This window comes from Pipistrellus kuhlii, unplaced genomic scaffold, assembly GCF_014108245.1.
Source record: "Pipistrellus kuhlii isolate mPipKuh1 unplaced genomic scaffold, mPipKuh1.p scaffold_m20_p_22, whole genome shotgun sequence".
In the NCBI taxonomy this organism is placed as follows: Eukaryota; Metazoa; Chordata; class Mammalia; order Chiroptera; family Vespertilionidae; genus Pipistrellus; species Pipistrellus kuhlii.
The window spans coordinates 991,841-1,012,780 of NW_023425521.1; the positions used below are offsets into that span (position 1 = coordinate 991,841).

The 20,940-nt window shown below is 53.8% G+C and overlaps 1 protein-coding gene across 2 annotated transcripts in view; it reads right to left on the bottom strand.

The window, feature by feature from the left end:
- Positions 1 to 2,169, bottom strand: part of ZNF652 (zinc finger protein 652) — a 31,030-nt gene extending 28,861 nt beyond the window's left edge. Inside the window, exon 1 of one of the 2 annotated variants that reach the window (XM_045586075.1) lies at positions 1,863 to 2,169. The gene's annotated coding sequence lies outside the window, so the exon portion shown is untranslated. The remainder of the gene's footprint in view (positions 1 to 1,862) is intronic. The other variant, XM_036450832.2, reaches the window with a different exon arrangement.
- Positions 2,170 to 20,940: the final 18,771 nt, after the last annotated feature.

The following is a 20,940-nucleotide window of genomic DNA, read 5'->3' on the forward strand; positions in this document are numbered from 1 at the left end:
CCAGCTTTAACTTTGTGAAACTCTCACACACATCCTCTGTACAGGAAGGCAGGGAAATGATACCTTACAAATATAGAACTTACGGTAATAAAGTAACAAAACACAAGGAAGAATTACATATACAATCTGCTTCGTTGCTTATTGCTCAGGAGCAAAGTAATGTCAATCCTTAAGAAAAACAAATCCACCCCCCCTCCCCTACACCTCCCGCCACCCCCACAAGTTCCTTTCACTTTGTCATCATACAGATCGTATCCTGAGGTCCCAGGACCAGCTTCAAGATGACTGTAATCGTGACACGCAAAACCATGTGTCTGTTTCACTAAGAGGACCCACCAGGCTTCCGTGACCTCAGAGAAAGGCAAAGCAGCTCTGAAGCAGGCACTTCCAGACGCACGGAAACTCAGCAGTGAGCTTTTAAACAAAGTCATACCAACCGCAGCATCTATCCCAATGCATGTGCACAGTCCTGACTCCCACAGCCAAGCCTTGCCCGCCGGCTCCAGGGCTCACACGGTGCAGCTCACCGCTCCCAACTCGGCTTTCCCAGGAACATCACCTGCATTCTGCACGCACACACTTACACACGCCGGCCTCGGCAGCTCCTCACCCCCTAAGCATACACATGTTGTCAACAAAGCATGTGTGTGCTTGTGGCCACTTCCAGAACAATACCGGCCTGACCATCTCCAGCGCAGATTAAAAAAAAGAAAGACACCATCTTCCCTTAAATAAATAAATGTCACCTTCTTTCTTTACTATGCCTTGAGGACAGATGGTAAACACGACAACAAAATAAGAAGACATTTCCCCTCCACCATAGGTGTCTAAATAAGTGGGCAAAAGCCATCACTCGGGGGTGGCTGAGGGTCTGCTGGAGATGCACAGAAGGGAAACACGGAATAACGGTGCCTGGGCGTGGGGACAACCCAAGACCGGCTCACAGAGGGACATCCTGCGAACAGGGCTGTGGAAAGCACCCTTCTCCAAAGGCAAAAGCACATTCCTTTGATTGGTACAAGCCATTCCTGACAATGGATCGCGATGACAGTGGCTGCTCAGCAATCAGGAAGTGTGTGTGTGTGTGTGTGCGTGTGTGTGTGTGTGTGTGTGTGTGTGTTGTGGGGGAGGGATGAACTGGATGTGATCAGAGATTGGCCCTCTTCGAAGAGGAGCATATGGGATCCTGAATTGTGAAGGAAGACTTGGAGGGACAGGCAGGGGCATTTATCTTTTCTACAGGAGACATCCTTCCACAAGGAGCATGTTACGTGCCCCTGTAACCGGGGTGTCACCACCTCAGTGTCTCCCACCTAAGAATCCTGAGTGGAGCCTGGCTGGAGGGGAGGAAGAAGGGAGGTGGGGGAAGGTCGGCATTACCCCCTGGGGCGAATGCTGGGAGGCCGTGCACTGGATGCATCTGCTCTCAGGCGGCACAATACTCCCGGGGTTGGAGGTTTGGGCGCAACCGCTGGGCGGGGGGAGGCAGTGGGTGCAAGCCACCAGCTGCAGGCAGGAGAACTGTTGGTGGGAGGACGGATGCAAACCTCCCCTCGGCCCGCGACCCCGTGCAGACTCAGCCCCCTCCGCCTCGGGGCCAGCAGACTCTGCAACACTGGAGCCCGGCCGGGATCCGGGAGCCGAAGCGGGCGCCCCCGGCCCCGCGGACGAGCCCGGCGGCCGGGGCCTGCCGGCCGGATGGGGGCTGCTCCGGCCTAGTGCACGCAGCTGCCTCGGCGAAGGGTTCGCCCGGCGCCCAGAGCCCCGGCCGGCCAGGCGGACGGCTGCGAGGGGCGCAGCCGCCTCTGTGGCGTGTGCAGGGGTGCGGGGTGTGGGACTGGGGGGCCGGGGCCCCTACTCACCGGGGCCGGCCGCCTCCGCCTCCGCCTCCGCCGCCCCGACCGCCGCCTCGGCGGTCCATCCTGCGGCGGGGGCCCTGCAGCCGCGGTGCTCGAGTAACAACCGCCGGCCGGGCCGGCCCCTCCCCCCCGCCCAACGTCCGTCCTCAGGGCCGCTCCGCAAGCCCGGCCTCGGCCGCCGCCGCCGCCGCCGCCGCAGCGCTACGTGGCCGCCGCTCCGACGTCTCGCGACTCCCTTCCGAGCGCGCGAGGGCGAGCGGGGCCGCGGGGCGGGCGGCGCGCGGGGCGGGCGGCAGGGGAGGGGGTGTGCGCGTGTGGATGTGTGTGCGGAGCGGGGCGGGGGGCGGGGAGGGCGGAGGGAGGCAGAGCGGCGGCGGCGGGAGCGCGCGCGCGCCCGCGGCCCCTTCCCTCACCGCCCCCCCCACCCCCCGCCCAACAGGGATCCCGACACCTCCCTCCCTCCCTCCGCCCGGCCCGGCATCCCGGCCGCTGGGCGCGGCGGCGCGCATGCGCAGCCCGGGGGCCGGCCCGAGAGCACCTTTCCCCCTCCCGCGGCATTGTGGGTGCCCCGCCGCCGCCCCGAGAGCCGCCGGCCCCCGCTCCTCCCCCGCCCGCCCACTGCCGAGCGCCCAGGTAAAGGCGCGGACTGCGCGTGCGCGCCGCCCTCCTGGGCTGGGGGCGTGGCCGCCGGGAGGAAGCCGGGGCGTCGGGTGGGAGGGAGCTCCGGGCGGGGGGTGTGGGACGGGCTGCAGGAGCGAGGGGGCCGGTTAGGGTTAGGCCAAGGCAAAGTGAAGAGAGCGGGGAGGGGGCAAAGTTGAAAAGCGGGCCCACATGCGATTTAGAAGTAAAAGAGCCTTTGGCTTATGAAATAAAGTTAAAAAAAGAAAAAGAAAAAAAATCTTGCCTGTGGCCTCCTTGTTAGAGGAAGGGCAGTGGGATAGAGGGTGGGATAGAGGACAGAAATAAAGGAGGCAAACTAATAAGCAGTGCGATCGCTGGCCAGATGAGTGAGGGGGGAAAAAACTAATAAAAAGTGGAGACATTTAGGGATTTCCAGGACGGTGTGAAAACCAGTTCGAGAACTGCGCTGGTTCCGGGGCCAGGAAGAGGGAAGGAGATGTGTGTGGGCTTGAGACATAGAGCCGCTGCAAGAAGGGAGGCCTCCAGTGTAAGCATTACGGCATTATGACTAATTAGCTATTAATCATTAATATAATTAATGCTACTGTTAGCTAACAAGTTAGCATTTATCCAAGTTCGGAGCCAAGAGAGGGTATCCATAATTGAAGGTGCTTGGAGTACAAAGAGGGGAAATGACCTAAGACAACAACTTGAAAGATCTTGACTTTTACTCACCATAATCCAAACTTCCTTGATGTTTTCCTTTTTAAAATACTTTTTATTTTTATTGATTTCAGAGAAGAAGGAAGAGGGAGAGAGAGAGAGAAACATCATCAATGATGAGAGAGAATCATTGATCAGCTGCCTCCTGCACGCCCCCTACTGGGGATCCAGGCTGCAACCCCGGGCATGTGCCCTTGACCGTAATTGAACCTGGGACCCTTCAGTCCTCAGGCCAACCATCTATCCATTGAGCCAAACCGGCTGGGGCTTGATGTTTTTCAATCTTATCCTAATTACATTATTCTCCTATTATTTTAAATACATATATATATATATATATATATATATATATATATATTATTTTGGAGGGAGAAGGATGAGGGAGAGAAAAACACTGATCAGTTGCCTTCCATACGTGCCCCAACCAGGGATAGAACTTGCAACTCAGGCATGCGTCCTGACTGGGAATTGAACCGGCAACCTTTTAGTGCACAAGACAACGCTCAACCAACTAAGCCCTCTGGTGGGGCCTCCTATTATTAAAAGAACACTTAGTAAATTTTCTTGCACTAAGGCTGACCTCTCCACACAGTTTCAATACAGATGCAGCCACTTCTTCCCAAAATAGCATTTCCTACCACCACCTCCAAAAAAAAAAAAAAAATTTATTGTAGGATGTAAAATGACCCGAGTTTGGGATAAGGTTAGGGAAGACGTTGAAACTTTATAAATAAAGGGGTTCCTCAAAGCAGATGCTTGGTTTTACCATTCGGCAACTTTGGGTCATGTTCTTCAGCAGTGGATAAACACCAAAAATGATGTCACATTTCAGCAGGCAGAGAAATCTGTAGGTAGAACAGGGAGAAATAAGCATGAATAGTAAAAGGAAAGACGTAGATCCAAGAAAGAACTTGGCATCTGTGGGGGCTGGTGAGCCCAGAACATCTGACTGAGGTGTCTAGCTCTGCTTCTGGGACACTTGATCCCTTCCCCACCCTCTCCCTGTCAGGGCTATCCTGCTTGCAAGAGACGGGGTGCAGAGTGACAGCTAAAGAAACAAGGTGACCTTCCATTCTCTCTAAAGCTCCACCCACAGGCCAAAGCTCTGAAGGGCTCCCAGTAATGAGAACAGTAATATGCTTACCTTCTGTTTGAGGAGCGCTTTATGGTGTGTTTTTTTTTTTTTTTGTGTGTGTGTGTGTGTGTGTGTTTTTTTTTTTTTTAAGGGAGGTTGGGTTCACTATCTCATCAGATCTTCCAGAAACCCTGTGAGGCAGGCAGGACAGGTATTGTTCCCAATGAAGGAAATGCAAGCCAAGGAATGTTTAATAGCTCAGCCAGAACCACCCAGCCCAGTACACAATGGAGCCAGAACAAGACCCAGGCTCATCACTTTCAGCGGGTGGTCCTTTCGGAGGGCTTGACAGGCCCGCTCTGAATAACGGGTACGTATTCCCGCGGAGTAGAAACAGGCAGCCTTGGCGTCTGATGGAGAGTAATCCTAATATTCCCTTCTACATCCACATCTCCCTTATTCCATGTCCCCTCCCCCCCTCGCCCTTATTTCTCTCTCTAGGACCCTGGGACTTGCCTCCTTGTATCTGAAACCTTGGTGATTGGTGCTTTGGAAGGCCTTGGGCCTCAGGGCTAGCAAGGAGATTCTATTTCCTCTCTTAAGGAGATTCTATTTGCTCTCTCTGAACTCCTCTCCTTCACGCACCTCCCAGCAGAGGGGGGCTGCCAGCCAGTGTCACCACTTGACGTGTCGCAAGAAGAGGGCATTGGCCCTTAGGCTACTAATTGCAGTGTCTCCTTCCTTCAGCTGCTGGCACTTAGCAGTGCGACAGACCACATTTAGCATCCACTCCTGGCATTGTGGGGAGATCAAACTTCTACCCCCATGGGTAGAATTCTTCACTGACATTCGCATTAAGGCAGTGGTCAGAAACCAGCAGAACCCCTTATTTTTTTAATTAAAAAGTTTTTAGGAAAAAGTTCCGTATTTTGACAGTTCTGAAAACCTTCAAAGATTTCATGTAAAGCACAACAGAGTTGCCTGGCCAGTGTGGCTCAGTGGTTGAGCGTTGACCTACGAACCAGGAGGTCACAGTTGGATTCCCGGTCAGGGCACAGGGTTTTGGGCTCGATCCACAGTGTGGGGCGACCAGGAGACAGCCGATCAATAATTCTGTCTCATCATTGATGTTTCTATATCTCTCTCCCTTTCTCCCTTCCTCTTTGAAATCAATAAACATATATTTAAAAAATAAAATAAAGAGCAACAGAGCTATCTGGTTTCTGTAACATGAACTGGATGGCTTGGTACAAGTCCCCTGTTCACTGTATGTCTTTGCTCCCCAAGTTTCCAGGGACGGCCCTCCCGTCAGTTATAGTTCTCGCACCTGTACTTACAGAGGGGCCAAGTGGATCCCGCCCACGCATTGACTGACAGAGCCCTGTCCCCGAACCAGACTTGGAGCCAGACCAGGGCCCTGGTCTCTCCATACTTGAGTGCTGCGACCTTTGCTCAAACACTTTACTTTTAAGCTTTGTGAAAAGAGGGGATTGTATGGTTCTTAAAAAATAATAATAATATATATATATATATATATATATATATATATATATATATATATAATTGATTTTTTACAGAGAGGAAGGGAGAGGGTTAGAGAGCTAGAAACATAGATGAGAGAGAAACATTGACACTGCCTCTTGCACAACCCCTACTGTGGATGTGCCCACAACCAATGAACATGCCCTTGACTGGAATCGAACCTAGGACCTTTCTGTCCACAGACCGACGCTCTATCCACTGAGCCAAACCGGTTTCGGCAAGGGATTGTATGGTTCTTAGAGTCCTCCAGATTGGAAACCTAGGGTTTGACCCTAGAAAGCTGACCGTGTTCATTAATACCCTGTAACCCCATTCCTTTCCTAAGAATTACTGCTCAGTTCTCATCTCTCAGCCTTTCTTGCAGGGAACTGCTCCTTTTACACATGGTTAAAGCTGTCCCGGACTCCCCCTTCCTATTCACCTTTTCTCAGAGCTCTCAGGGACAGTGTTTAGAGACAGCTCAGCAAGCTGGGCTCTGGGCTTTTCTATCATGGGTTTGGGATCATACGTGCACGCATGTAAATGAGAGGTGATGGGCCCGGGCCTCTGTGTTGTTCCCACTATTTGTGTCGAACAGATGAGGTCTGGATTTGAAGGGTCACATGACCAGAACTATGAAACCTGGGTCTTCGGGTTGCAGGTTCCCCACCTGGGCTCAGCGTTAGGGTTAGGGTTAGGGCTACCATTTGATGTGTCCCTTTTACCTCCCCTCACTCTGTGCCCCTCAGCCCCCACTTGAATTCTAGTGAAGAGTTAAAATAAATGCCAGAATGCCCTGGAAGAAAGAGGAGGCACTGAAAGGCCGCTGTGTGACCCAGCCGTTCCGCCTTGGGGACAGATTTGAGCGAGGCTATTGGGACAGCCAGTGTCACTTGGACCTCGAGCTTGTTTCAGCTGCAACGTGCCTGGCCTGGGCTGTCATGTGGTTCACAGCTACGGTTTCTTTATATCAGCTTCTCCGCTGGAGGCATCTCTGAGTTTGGGTTTTGATTACTCTGGTGTGCTTATCATCAAAATGCTTTTTTTTTTTTTTTTAAGAGAAAAATTTTATGAGTTTATTTGAGCCAAACTGATAACATATGCTATGGAACGAGATCTCAAATGTCCCTCAAAATACATTTTATAATTTTTTATATTTTATTTATTTTTTACAGAGAGGAAGGTAGAGGGATACAGAGTTAGAAGCATCAATGAGAGAGAGACATTGATCAGCTTCCTCCTGCACACCCCCACATGTGCCTGCAACCAGGGTACCTGCCCTTGACCGGAACCGAACCTGGGACCTTTCAGTCCACAGGCTGACGCTCTATCCACTGAGCCAAACCAGTTTCGGCGATTTTATAATTTAAAAAAAATCATATTTGTATGACAACTAGAGGCCAGGTGCACGAAATTCATGCATGGGTGTGTGTGTGTGTGTGTGTGTCCCTCAGCCCAGCCTGCACCCTCTCCAATCTGGAACCCCTTGAGGGATGTCTGACTGCCTCTCACAATCCAGGACTGCTGGCTTCCAACCACTCACCTGCCTACCAGCCTGATTACCCCCTAACTGCCCTCCCCTGCCGGCCTGGTCGCCTCTAACTGCCCTCTGTTTCAGGACTGGTCCCCCCCCTCCCCCAACTGCCTTTTCCTGCTGACCATCTTGTGGCAGCCATCTTTGACCACATGGGGGCGGCCATCTTGTGTGTTGGAGTAATGGTTAATTTGTATATTACCGTATTTTTCGGACCATAAGACGCACTTTTTTCCCCCCCAGAAGTGGGGGGAAAAAGTCCCTCCGTCTTATGGTCCAAATATAGCCTACGCTGCGTTTCCATCACAATGACAGTTTATGACTGTTCAGTAAACCATTCGGCCCGCGATTTAGGCTGGATTTTAGATTTTGGCCCCTTCTCTGATTGAGTTCGACACCCCTACTTTACAGGGTTGATTACATGTGTTTATGACTGTGATGTTGGGTTTTAATGCACATAAAATATTTTAGGACACTATTTGTTTCAGAATCTTTTTTTCTTCATTTCCCTTCTCTAAAAACTGGTGCGTCTTATGGTCCGGAGCGTCTTATGGTCTGAAAAATACGGTACCTCTTTATTATATAGGATTCTACAAATCTTTCTTTTGCATTACCCCCATTTAATTCTTCCCTCAATAAGAAGTAGGAAGGGCAGAAAAATGTTGTTCCCACTATTTTTTTCCCCAACAGATGAAGTCTAGATTTGAAGGGTCACATGACCAGAACTAAAACCTGGGTCTCCACCCCAGGTCAGGGTTAGGGTTAGGGTTAGGGCTAGGGCTACCAGTTGATGTGTCTCTCTCACATTAATGTTTTTCTCCCTCCCCACTCCTTTCTGTCTGCCATCTCTCTCTCTCCCTCCTCCCTCCCTTCTACTTTCAATGGGGAAAAAATCCTTGGGTGAGAATTTAAAAAAAGAAAGAGAAGCATCTTCAACCATTTGCCTAATTCAAACCACTGTGAAACCATCAGTTAACCCTGCATGTACCATCTTTACTGATGGAAGGAAAGATCAGTGCAGTCCCTGTCTTACTGTTACAGGGCCTGATTCGTCTTTATCTATACAAGATGGCCAGTTAGGACAGTGGGGAGGTGGGCTTTGGAATTGGGGGACTTTGGCACTAGTGAAGAGAGGCCACCACCACACCTGCAACAGTTTAGCTTTCTGGGGATCTAAGCAAAGACACAGAGAAACCCTGGGTTAGGGTGTGGGCGGCTGAGGGCAGGGACCTCTCAGAACATCCTCTCTAAGTGTACCTGCAGCCCAATTCCTGAGGGGCAGAGGGGTGTGTGTGAAGGGGTAGAAGTGGGGGTAGATCCTGCCTCAGGCTCTGTCTACAGCAGACTGCCTGCTCTCTAAGGTAGTCAGGCCCCAATTGTGTTTGAGACTTTCAAGAGGCTCACTAATTCTTTAAAGCAGCACGCTTAATTGTTATCTGTAATTGAGGTGACATATGCCCCGGAGGCACACACTGAGGCCCAATGAAAGAGATAGTTTTGTAAAAATTGGTGTTAATTAATTAAAGAAGGCAGTTGCACGGGGCTGTGAGTGCCAGACTTTGTAACCCTAAACCAGCCAACCCACCCAACCGGCTTCACCACCTGAGGAACAACCCCCCAGTTCACATAGGTAGAGTGGGAGAGCTGGGATGCAGAGCAGGAAGTGGGGACCAAAAGGGAGAAAGGTGGGGCTCAGGGAACCCTCTCTTCATTTTCATGACCTCCAGAACGCTTTGGCAACACCACAAGGTATGTTGTGGGGAGGGAAGGGGGCTAGGAAACTTCAGGAAAGGGAAGGCAAAATCAAAGGAGGGAGGTGAGATTGTGGGTGAGAGGCAGCCAGGGAGGAGAAAGGTGCAGAGGGTGGGGGTCTGGGATGGGAGGGGGAGCTGCTGGCAGGAGTAAAGAATGATGGAGCCACTCAGGTAGAATCTGGGAAGATTCCAGGGTGGAAAGGACCCTGTGGGCGGAGCTCAGGGGAGAAAGGACGGGGGATGTGGGGGCGGCAACATGGTGCCTGGGGCCTCTGGCATTCCAGCAGGTGTTAATTAAACCCTGACCTGAGGTCTCTAGGCAGCCTTTCCCAGGAGCTGGGTGAGGAACAATCACAACAACAATAATAACAATTAACCATAATGAGACCTTATCTGCAGAAAGTTGTTTCTAGGGCTTTGTAAGCATTAAGTCATTAATTCCCCAGGCCCCTGAGGGTCACCTTTTTTCCTGGAAGTCATGGAGGCGGTGGGTGAGTTCACGTACAGAGCCATAAAGCCCAGGGTTTCCTTAAGGCTTCATCAATGGGTATAATCGTTTGCATTTAGAAAATAGCGCTTAAGAGGCATACGTTCAGAAATGTGGCCATCGGCCACCACAAGTATCCTCACAACTTGGATGTAAGAACTCAAGTCCTACCTGAGAGCACTAGACAGAACAGAGTGTTGTGTCGCAGTGTGGCCCAGAGTGACCATGAAGTGACCATCTCTGTGTAGCGACAGCTGGAAGGATGGAGCCCTGGCCTGAGTACAGGTTAAACTGAAGGACCTCAGGTATCCATCCCCTCATTCCTACCCTCCACCCCACCACCACCAAGGAGGGAAATTTAGGAGGAGGGGTTCAGGGAAGTAAAAAGAGGAGGTCATTCTAGAATGGGAGTCACATGGGATGGAGCCTGGGAGCCAAAGTCTTGAGCGAACCCCAGTGCCAACAGTGACCAGCCTCCCCGATTTCAACCTTTCTTTCCTTTGTGCTTCCTGTAACAGTGGTCACTACAGAGTTGACACATTCAACTCAAAATCACACTTCATTTGCATCTCAAAGATGATGAAAGTCTTCATCATTATCCTAGTCAAGATCAAAGACAACATTTTATAAAAAAAAAAAAGATTTCAAAAAAAGATTTTATACCGAGGGGTACCCTCGTGGTCCTTAGGTCATGGAGTAGCAGGAATGCTGCTCCCCATTAATGAAGGGGATGGCGGGGAGGAGGGGACTAGGGGGGTAGGTGAGGTCCAGAGCAGGAACTGAGCTCGTCTGAATCTTAGAGCTGGGCAGCAGAAAGATCTCTGGCACGGCTGACCAGCCATCACCATTCATGACAGTGAAATAAGAGGGACCAGTCCACATGGTTCCGACCCCTGCCATCTCTCTAGAGCCAGAGCCTGCCTTCCTTCCCGGTGTTACTACTGTACAAAGGAAGCTACCTGTAAGAAGGTACTGGAATGTCCAGGGCTTGCATACCAGTCCACCTCGTAGATTGTGTCAAAGAGTAATCCTAAAAATACCGTAACATTTAAGGCATACTCGGGTTATTCGTGGTTTATCTGAAATGCTGACTGAACTGGATGTCCTGTATTTTATCTGGCAACACTACTTGCAGGTAGAGCCACCCAGAGATTCATGCTAACTCTTCTGGAGTTAGTTTTTTAAAAAAATATATTTTTTATTGATTTTTCTTACAGAGAGGGAGAAAGATAGCGAACTAGAAACATCGATGAGAGAGAAACATTGACCAGCTGCCTCTTGCACACCCCCTACCGGGGATGTGCCCGCAACCAAGGTACATGCCCTTGACCGGGACCTTTCAGTCCGCAGGCCTACACTCTATCCACTGAGCCAAACCGGTTTTGGCTCCTCTGGAGTTTCTTAGATAACAGTGCAATAGGAAGGAGAGAAATACTTTGATCGCTTTGAGTTCATCGGTCCTGGGAATCGGAGACAGAGACGGTGGCCAAAGATGTATTGGGGACATGAGAGACCCAGACCCGGGTACCCACCGGCCCTGGTGGGCACACTCATCCCCGCCCTGGGTGCTGGGTCGCCCGGCCTTTAACTGGCTCCCTGTCAGGCTGAAGCGATGCTTCAGAGTCCCCGGGGAGAACACAGCGTGCCCACACCTTGGTGTGGCCTTCATCGGAAACGCCTGATCTCCAGAACGGCTCGAGAAGAGACCTGTGTTGTTTCAAGCCACTGAATGAGTGGTAATTTGTTACAGCGGCAGCAGGAAACTCAATCCCTGTTGCCTGAAGGGAAATCTGAACTGCTCTGCGAGGCATTCAGGGCCTTCTGTTATCTGCCTAAGGGCCTCTCCCCCAGGCTTTGTCCCCAGAACTTCTCCAGGACCCTCCCCGGGTCATGTCCTCTTTATCCCCACGCCTCTGCACGTGCTATTTCTTCCACCTGAACACCCTCTGCTCACTTGTTCGGCAAATTCCTCATCCTTCCTCCGGCCCAGCTCAAATAATACCTCCTCTGTGAGGTCTTTCTTGCGTTTCCCTCGAGGGACATAGGGATCCTTTCCCGCGCCTCTGCTGCCCTTCATCTGCACTCCTGTTAAAGCAGCTCCGTAGTATAAGGCTCCCCCCCCAACGATACGCCATTTGGGGGCATTGGTCTCCCTTAGCACTAGCATGGGCTCTGGCCCCTCAAATAACGGTCCCCAGAGACTACAGCTCTCATGCTGACTGCCAGCGGGCCCTGGACCAGAGACACAGCCCCTCCAGCCCGATTCTCCCCTGTAACCAGCTCTGGGGACGCCATCCCCTCCCTTCCCCAGTGAGAGATGATGACAAAGGAGATCGACATGGAAGTGTCTCAAGGCCAAAAAAGGAAAAGGCGCCAGTCAGAGTCTGGTAATGTTCCCGTGGTACCCACAGTGCTTCCTGCTTCCGCTCCCAGTCTCCGCTCTTCACCTGGGAATGCATTTCACGTGCTCCACAAGGCAGGTGCTATGTCAGCCTCACACCCTATTGTACAACCTCCCCCCCGCCCCCGCACCCAACCTACACTACTTAAAAAAAAAAAAAAAAATATATATATATATATATATATATATATATATTATTGATTTCTTACAGAGAGGAAGGGAGAGAGACAGAGTCAGAAACATCGATCAGCACACCCTCCACCAGGGATGTGCCCACAACCAAGGTACATGCCCTTGACCAGAATCGAACCTGGGACCTTCCAGTCCACAGGCCGACGCTCTGTCCACTGAGCCAAACCGGTTTCGGCTACACTGCTTTTCAGGATGAATTCTCTGGTGGTGTTGATGAAGATCTTGGGGGAGGCTTTCCCACATTCTGCAGACTCGGGGGTTCTCTCTCCTGCAAACCCTGAGGTGGAGATCACCTAGATGGGAGGTTCCCCCACAGGCCCGGCTCTCACGTAATCAAGTTCCATGGTCCTGAGTCAGGTGTACCTTTCCCGCTTCCAACTCACCTGAGGGCTCTCCCAGGCTCAGGTTCTTTCCAGTGGGAATTATCTGATGTTCTGTAAGACGGCGACTCCACCCAAATGAAGGCTTGTTCACGTTTATTACACTGATGATCCCCCCCGCCCCCGTGTAAATTCTCTGATGTTTAACGAGAAGGGAGAGGCAACGAAGGTCTCCATACTCCATAGAGGCCTCCGATGTTTCCAGCTCAGTGTCCAGGGTGCGGGGGGACCCTGGCCTCTGACAGCTCACCACTGGGCTGAGGAGGCAACATGCACACACATGAAACCGCCAGGGAACACGAGACATTGTGTAATCGGACTGAGCCCCGGAGTTTAATGGGATTCGGAGATTGACGGGACGGGGAGGGCCACGTGAAAGGCGTTCGACGTCAGCTCAGCGTGGAAAAGGTGGTAGAACCGAGGCTGGAAAAGAGGAGAGAGCGGTGCTCAGGAGGCGGCTTTAGAGCAGGGACAGAGGCATCCCTCTGTAGGGACTTGTTGTAGATTTTGGAGAGACGGGGGTGGGCATGTGGAGAGGAAGGAAGGAGGGAAAGGAAGAAAGGAGGTTGGAGGGAGGAAGAGAGAGAGACAGAAAGAGAGAGAGAAAAATTCGTTCTGTCTGACGTAATGATTTGCCCCATTGATTGAGGAAACTCCTGCAAACTTAGGGCAGCAGCCTCTGAAAATTTTCTCTCCCGCGCTGCTCTCGTTTTACATCTCAAGCCACTTTCGCTTTTACCTAAAAAGGCCCCAATGAAGGAACATTCCCCGCCCGCCTCCCCCGCACGTCGGGAGCACAGCCCCCCTTCCAGGCCCAGGACGGTGAACGCCACCCCCGGTGACAGAGGCCCCGGCGGGAGAGAGGGCCGCCCAGGAGAGGCCCAGGAGGCTGTGGCCCAGCACGCCGGCCGGAGCGCTCTCTTCCTCTCCCTCCTGTTCCTTCTCTAAGCTGTTTCCCTCTGGGATGTCGACATGTAGAGGGAACGAGGGGGCGTCCGAGCCGAAGGCCTTTTCCTCTCGGTGTCACCGAAGACTTTCGGGAGGGTGCGGAGCAGGGGATGCGTGGTACCTGCCCGCGGAGGGTGGCGGGCGGGCGGGCGGGCGGGCGGGAGGTGCGGCCCCCATCCTGGCTCGTTAGAGGTTGGGAGACGCTTCCTCCAGTTACAGTGGTTACACGCTGACTCAGCGCCCAGCAGCAGCCCGAGGTGGCAAAGCCCTCACCGCCGACACGTTTCCGAGCGAGACAGACAGGGGAGGCCACGCACCTGCCCCGGGCGGTGTCGTCGGAGAACAGAGGAGGGGACTGCACGCCCAGCGGGGCGGCTGCTGCCGCGAGGTGCAAGCCCTGTCATTTCCGACTCGGACGTGCCTGGCCTCATGTCATTGCCCAGAGGGTTTCTGAGGCTCCTTTAAATACGTTTAATTTTTTTTAAATTTTATTTTAGAAAGAGAGGAATGGAGAAGGATAGAGATAGAAATATTGATGAGAGCCCTAACCCGTTTGGCTCAGTGGATAGAGCGTCAGCCTGCGGACTGAAAGGTCCCAGGCTTGATTCTGGTCAAGGGTATATACCTTGGTTGCGGGCACATCCCCAGTAAGGGGTGTGCAGGAGGCAGCTGATCGATGTTTCTCTCTTATTGATGTTTCTAGCTCTGTATCCCTCTCCCTTCCTCTCTGTAAAAAAAACCACAATAAAATATTTTTTTTTTTTTTTAAAGAAAAGAAATATTGATGAGAGAGAAACATCCCTGGCTGCCTCCTGCACGCCCCCTGCTAGGGATCGAACCCACAACAGGAGCATGTGCCCTGACCGGGGACCAAACCGTGACCTCCTGGTTCATAGGTCCATGCTCCACCGCTGAGCCAGGCCGGCCCGGCTGAGTGGAATTCGGAGGCTCTCCAGTCTGTGCCTGCTTCCTGTGTCACCTCCCCAGGAGGCTGAGTGTGTGTGGGCGGGGGGCTCGCCCCGGGAGAACAGATGGGGGGGGGGGCTGGTGCCTTTTGGGTGGACATCCTGTGGAACATTCTCGGTTCCTCCCGGTGAGGCACGCTCAGTCCGGCGAAGCACGCAGGCAGGAAGTGAGAGTCTCCGCGGCTTGCAGCATCCAGGCTGACCACGCGCCCCGTTCTGTTTTCATTTTAAATATATTTTATTGATTTTTTTACAGAGAGGAAGGGAGAGGGATAGAGTTAGAAACAACGAGAGGGATAGAGAGAGAAACATCCATCAGCTGCCCCCTGCACACCCCCTACTGGGGATGTGCCCACAACCACCCTTCAGTCCACAGGCTGATGCTCTATCCACTGAGCCAAACCGGCCAAGGCTCTGTTTTCCTTGTTAGTATCTGTCCTGCCTGCTGGGCTCACGGGCTCCCCCTGGGCAGGCAGCACGTCTGTTCTCGGCACCATCAGAGCTGACTTAGCACCTGTCACGGCCCCTGGGACACAGCAGCTGATCGTGAAATGTTGGTGGAATAAATAGACTATAAATGTGGAAGTGAGCCCCTTAAGAGAGCTCTTAACCCTTGGCCAGGTGTACAGTTACGTTATAAATGTCGGTATCCTAGGGATGCGAAGGGACCCTGTGGGGTGGTCATAATAATCAGAGCTAGAAACGTGGCAGGAGGGCCCTGGAAAATAGGCCGAAAGCTCCAATGGCATCTGAACATAGGCCACGGCAGGTTCTCGTGGTCAACAAGAAGAGAAGGCAAAGGGGCGGAGCCACGGAAGACCAGTGCACCCTGGCGTGGCCCCATCACAGCGGAAAGCCGGAGAGAGGGCCTTTGGGGCTGGACATCAGGAAAAGCAGCAGGAATTCTAGTGAACTCGGAGAGCTGGCGGCAGGAACAGAAGCAGGGGCCCGTGCAGTCCTGGCCGGACGTGTCCAGGGAGGAGGAGAGGCCTCGGGGTTCTGGTAATATGCTGTGTGGGGCCGGGGTGAAACCAAAATGGAAAGTTTGTTTTTCTCCAGAGAGTGTCTCCTGGGGAGAGAGCCCGTGTCTCAGGCGCCCACACCCACAGCTCCAAGCAGGCGGCTCTGCGTGTAGTAGCTGCTGAATAAAGGCTTCACCCGCGCTGAAACCACTTTGGCTCAGCGGATAGAGCGTTGGTCTGAGGACTGAAGGGTCCCAGGTTCGATTCCAGTCAAGGGCATGTACCTTGGTTGCGGGCACATCCCCGGTAGGGGGTATGCAGGAGGCAGCTGATCGATGTTTCTCTCTCATCGATGTTTCTAGCCCTGTATCCCTCTCCCTTCCTCTCTGCAAAAAAAAAAAAAAAAAAAAAAAAAAAAATATATATATATATATATATATATGTGTGTGTGTGTGTGTGTGTGTATATATATATATATATTTAAAAATTAAAAAAAATAAAAATAAAAGCTTCATCCGGCCAGCTGTGGGAGGCACTGAGGATGTGAGAACTTACGGAGGCCGCTGAGAATCTCTGTTCACTGTCTGGCCTGCTCAGCTTCCTCAGCCTCCTCTCCCGTGTTGTCCACCTGTCTCCTGCCAGGAGAGGTTCCTGAGGATTGCCGCTCTCTGGCTGGACAGCAATCACAGGCTGGGTCCCAGCCCGCAGCCTGCCTGGCCGCCCCTCCCTCTCCTTGGGCTTCCCCGGGCCAGGGAGGAGCTGCGTTTTGCAGGGTTCCTCTGAGCCCCCCGCCCCGCCACCAGGATGTCCTTCACCTCTCCTCCTGGTCTTTCTTTGATCTCATCGTGGCGGTCAGGGACACGTCCCCGTGGAAGCCTGGTGTTAGCCATCGCACACACACAGACACATGCGCACACCTTTCCCTGCCTCTGAGCCATGGCTTGGCCCTCTGTCCCTGGGCCTGGCCCATCTCTGCCACACCCAGCTCTTCCTCTCCGGGGATGCCCAGTGCGGCCTCTGACCCAAGGGAGCTAGCCCAGGAGGCAGGACCTTACAGAGAACCGAGAAACCAGGAGCCTGACCTCATGATGCCCACAGCGGCTGGCAAGGGGGGTACCAGCTCTGCTGTTCTGGCTCCACCCCAGTTCTCTCTTCTAGACGCTACTCCTTCCCTGGCTCCCCGCCTGGCTGACAAGATCTGCCCCAGCTGGGGGAGGATAAGCCTGGCACGGCGAATAGAGGATGGCAGGGCAGGCAGGGGTCTCTCTCCCAGGACCTTGCTCAGATCATCCCCTGGCTTGGTGCCTCAGTTTCCCCCTTGAGAATGATGCCCATGCTCCCAGGGTGAGGAAGGTGCTCAGCTTCTGGAAGCTTCCTGAGCAGACTGGGGGAGAAACCCAGTCAGGTGGAGCTCCCTCTGGGCCAGAAGCTGTCCGCCCCGCCCCGCCCGCCCCAGGAGGCCTGGCTGGTAGGTGAAGCCGGGCCAGTGAGGCAGGGTCCTGCAGGATGAAAGCTCAGAGCCAGGGCAGGAATAATAATGATAATCATCAGCCAGCGTCCTAACCGTCCAGGAATGCGGGGCCCCACGCCCTGCACGCCTCACCCCCCAGGACACTCTGCGGCTCCTCTCCCTTCCTTTTATTGCTCCGGTCCCACACTCTGCCCTGCCCAGCCCAGCCCGTCTGGGCTCCCAAGGGCTGCAGACCGTCCACCGCCCAGTTCCATGGGAAGGTTCAGCCCAGCGAGGCCCACGCCAGCAGCGGGGCCGGCCCCAGGCTTTCCCAGAGAGGCAGGGTGCCGGCCCGGCCTGGGGCGCTTTCCCACAGACCAGCTCCGTGTGGCCAGTGTGCGGCCAGGAGCCTGCCCGGGCCGGTGCACATCCGAATTCAGGTCCTGGCTGGGCCTCCGACCTACTCATCGTCCGGCCCCGAGTGAGTCCTGTTTGGAATTGCTCTGGGTTCACCGCCTCACCTGCCCCACACTTTCCAGGCTCCTCGTTACTCACTGAAGATAAACTCCGGATGGCATCGTTTCTTTTCTTTTTCTTTTTTTTTTTTTATAATATATTTTATTGGTTTTTTACAGAGAGCAAGGGAGAGAGATAGAGAGTTAGAAACATCAATGAGAGAGAAACATCGATCAGCTGCCTCCTGCACACCCCCTACTGGGGATGCGCCCGCAACCAAGGCACATGCCCTTCACCGGAATCGAATCTGGGACCTTTCAGTCCGCAGGCCGACACTCTATCCACTGAGCCAAACCGGTTTCTGCTAGTTTCTTTTCTTAAAATAAAATTTAAAAAAAGTATATGTTTTTATTGATTTCAGAGAGGAAGAGAGAGATAGAGAGAGAGAGAAAGAGAGAGAGATCAATAATGAGAGATAATCATTGATTGGCAACCCTGGGCATGTGTCCCAACTGGGAATCGAACTGTGACCTCCTGGTTCATAGGTTGACGCTCAACCACTGAGCCATGCCAGCCGGGAAGTCTGTTTCTAGCCCACCTTTCCCTCCCATTTCTTCTTTTTCTTCTTCGCCTTCTGCACGCCAGCTGGAAGCATTTCTCACTGACGGTCATTCATCTTCCGGCTTTTCCTTTCTGGGCTTCAGTCCTTCCGGGAGGCCATTGCCTTCATCTCCACCTGGCCAGGCTCCCACCTCCGAGGCCCCGGCCAGCACCTCCATGTCTGTGCCTGGCCCTTGTCCTTGGGACGTCGGCCTCTCTCGGTCTGGACCTCTCAAGCCCACAGGGGTGCTCATGAGCGTAGTTCAACCTGCCCACAGCACCACCAGCGTGCGCCCGCCTGGTTCCTGGCTGTCTCCATGGCGCCTCGTTTAGCATCGGCACCTGGGGCCTGTGCTCAGGAAATCTGTGTTGGAAGAAAATTGTGGCATCCTATCAGCTTCTCCACATGCATGTGCTTTGAAAAAGTAAAAATAAAAACAATTACTTTTTAATCTGTCCAGTTCCTTGTTGTGGTTGTAAATCTTCACCCGAGGATATTTTTTTCCATTGATTTATTTTTTATTTTTTATTTTTATTTTTTAGAGAGAGGGAAAAACAGAGAGAAACATCAATGAGAGAGAAACACATCAATTGGTTGCCTCCTGCACCCATCCAGGCCAGGGAGGAGCCTGCAACCAAGGTAATTGTCCTTGACCGGAATCGAACCTGAGACCCTTTGGTCCCCAGGCCCATGCTCTATCCATTGAGCCAAACAGGCGGGGGCAAAAAAAAAAAAATAAAATAAAATAAAAATTATTTTAATGTGAAATGTTTGAGTGTGTGTGTGTTCTCCCCAGCTTCCACGGTAGCCGATGAAGACGTGCCCCAACGAGGCTCCTGGGCCTACAGGTGGAATGCTCTCCTCACTGGCCCCTGGTCCAGCCTGACCTTGGGCTCTGTCCAGCAGGAGGGGCGCTCTGTCCTCCTCAGAGCTCGGCAGCCCCACCCTCGGGGGCGTCTCTTGTTTAAGCTCCAGCAGCCTCCATGCCTAGGACCCTCCCCCCGAGGCCCCGGGCGCCCGCGGGCAGAGACGAGCGGTGATGTGTTAGCACCTCGCACCTGGCTCCTGTGAGAACCCCCTTCTCCGCTGCTGCCTGAGCCGTGTTTTTAATGACGGTGACAGTAACTTTGGCAACGCCTTGTATTTACTGAATCCTTCTCTCCGGGGAGCCCAGCTCGCCTTTCCCTCGCTGCCAGGAGGAAGAGGAGGACTGGCGGTGAGAGAGAGCCGCTGCGGTCGGCCGCGCTCGAGAACACAGGCCCTCCTTTGTTCCGGAGGGAACTGCAGGGCTTGGCATTTCAGATGCCGAGGCCGATAAAGCAGGAAGCCAGCTCCCTCCCTGGGACCCAACGCCTGGGACCAAAGAAGCACGGCTGGCGGCTGGCGGCTGGCGAGGGTGGCGGGAACCTCCCCCCCCCCCCGGGGGTCCCGGGCTGCGGGGGGCGCAGCTGGGCTGAGGGACCCCTCCCGATGCACGCCCGGGCCTCCCGTGGCCCAATGCCACTGTACCAGGCAATGTGCATTGTGACACTTGGCAAGTTTCTAGCCACGGCCAGAAGAGGGAGGAAGCCCTGTCCACCCTCCGGGACAGTCCACCGTCACACGTGGCCCACGTCTCCGTGTCCCCCACAGGGTAACGTGAGAGGAAGCTTTCTTGGCTCATCCAAAGGGAGGCCTCGTTTCTGTCACTGTCCCTGCCCTTTCTAGCATCTCCGGGGCCCCTGGCTCTCTCAGCCACCTCACCTCACCTCACCTCACCTCACCTCTAAGGCCCTCTCCACAAAGCCCACCGGCCTCCCTCCATTCTCTTTCCATGGAAGACACGCTCCGTGCTCCGTTACCCAGGAGTCCGTCTCGCTCCTTCCTCCTCGTCACTTTCCCCAACGAGCCCGCTCTCTCAGGGTCCTCCCTGGCCCTGACCACCGCCGGGCCCCTGGCTCCCTGCCACCCGTCTCTTCCAGTGTCCTCTCCTCTCCACACTTTGCCAGAGAAATCTTTCAGGTACACAAGCCTGATGGGGTGTCCCCGATCCTAGTCTCTCCGTGGGCCTCACGCCTGCAGGACAAAGGGGGAACTCTGGGCTGTGCTTGCAAGGGTCACCCTCAGCCAACCCCCTTCCCTAAGGGTCACCTTCCTCAAGGTCACCCTCAGTCAACCCCCTTCCCTAAGGGTCCCCCTCAGCCACCCCCTTCCCTAAGGGTCACCCTCAGCCACCCCCTTCCCTAAGGGTCACCCTCAGCCACCCCCTTCCCTAAGGGTCACCTTCCTCAAGGTCACCCTCAGCCACCCCCTTCCCTAAGGGTCACCTTCCTCAAGGTCACCCTCAGTCAACCCCCTTCCCTAAGGGTCCCCCTCAGCCACCCCCTTCCCTAAGGGTCACCCTCAGCCACCCCCTTCCCTAAGGGTCACCCTCAGCCACCCCCTTCCCTAAGGGTCACCTTCCTCAAGGTCACCCTCAGCCACCCCCTTCCCTAAGGGTCACCTTCCTCAAGGTCACCCTCAGTCAACCCCCTTCCCTAAGGGTCCCCCTCAGCCACCCCCTTCCCTAAGGGTCACCCTCAGCCAGCCCCCGGGAGCCACCCCTGGAGCACCGGCCCCCTCCTGCTCGGACGGCTCTCATGGTTTCTCCTCGCGGCCTGCGGAGTCCGTGACAACCTCTGAGCCAGTCTCCTTGGCGCCTTCCAGAGGCTGAAGGCAGAGAAGTTGCTCCATCCCTCTGCGCCCAGCGCTGGCTGTGGGACTCTCCTCTGACATGGGATTGTTTAGGTGTCGGGATCCTCCTTAAGATCCTGGCTCCCGGCCGAAACTGATGTGGCTCAGTGGATAGAGCGTCGGTCTGCAGACTCAGGGGTCCCAGGTTCGATTCCGGTCGGGGACATGTACCTTGGTTGCGGGCACATCCCCGGTGGGGTGTATGCAGGAGGCAGCTGACCAATGATTCTCCATTCTCTCTCATGGATGTTTCTCTCTGTCTCTCTCTCTTCCTCTCTGTAAGAAATCAATAAAATATA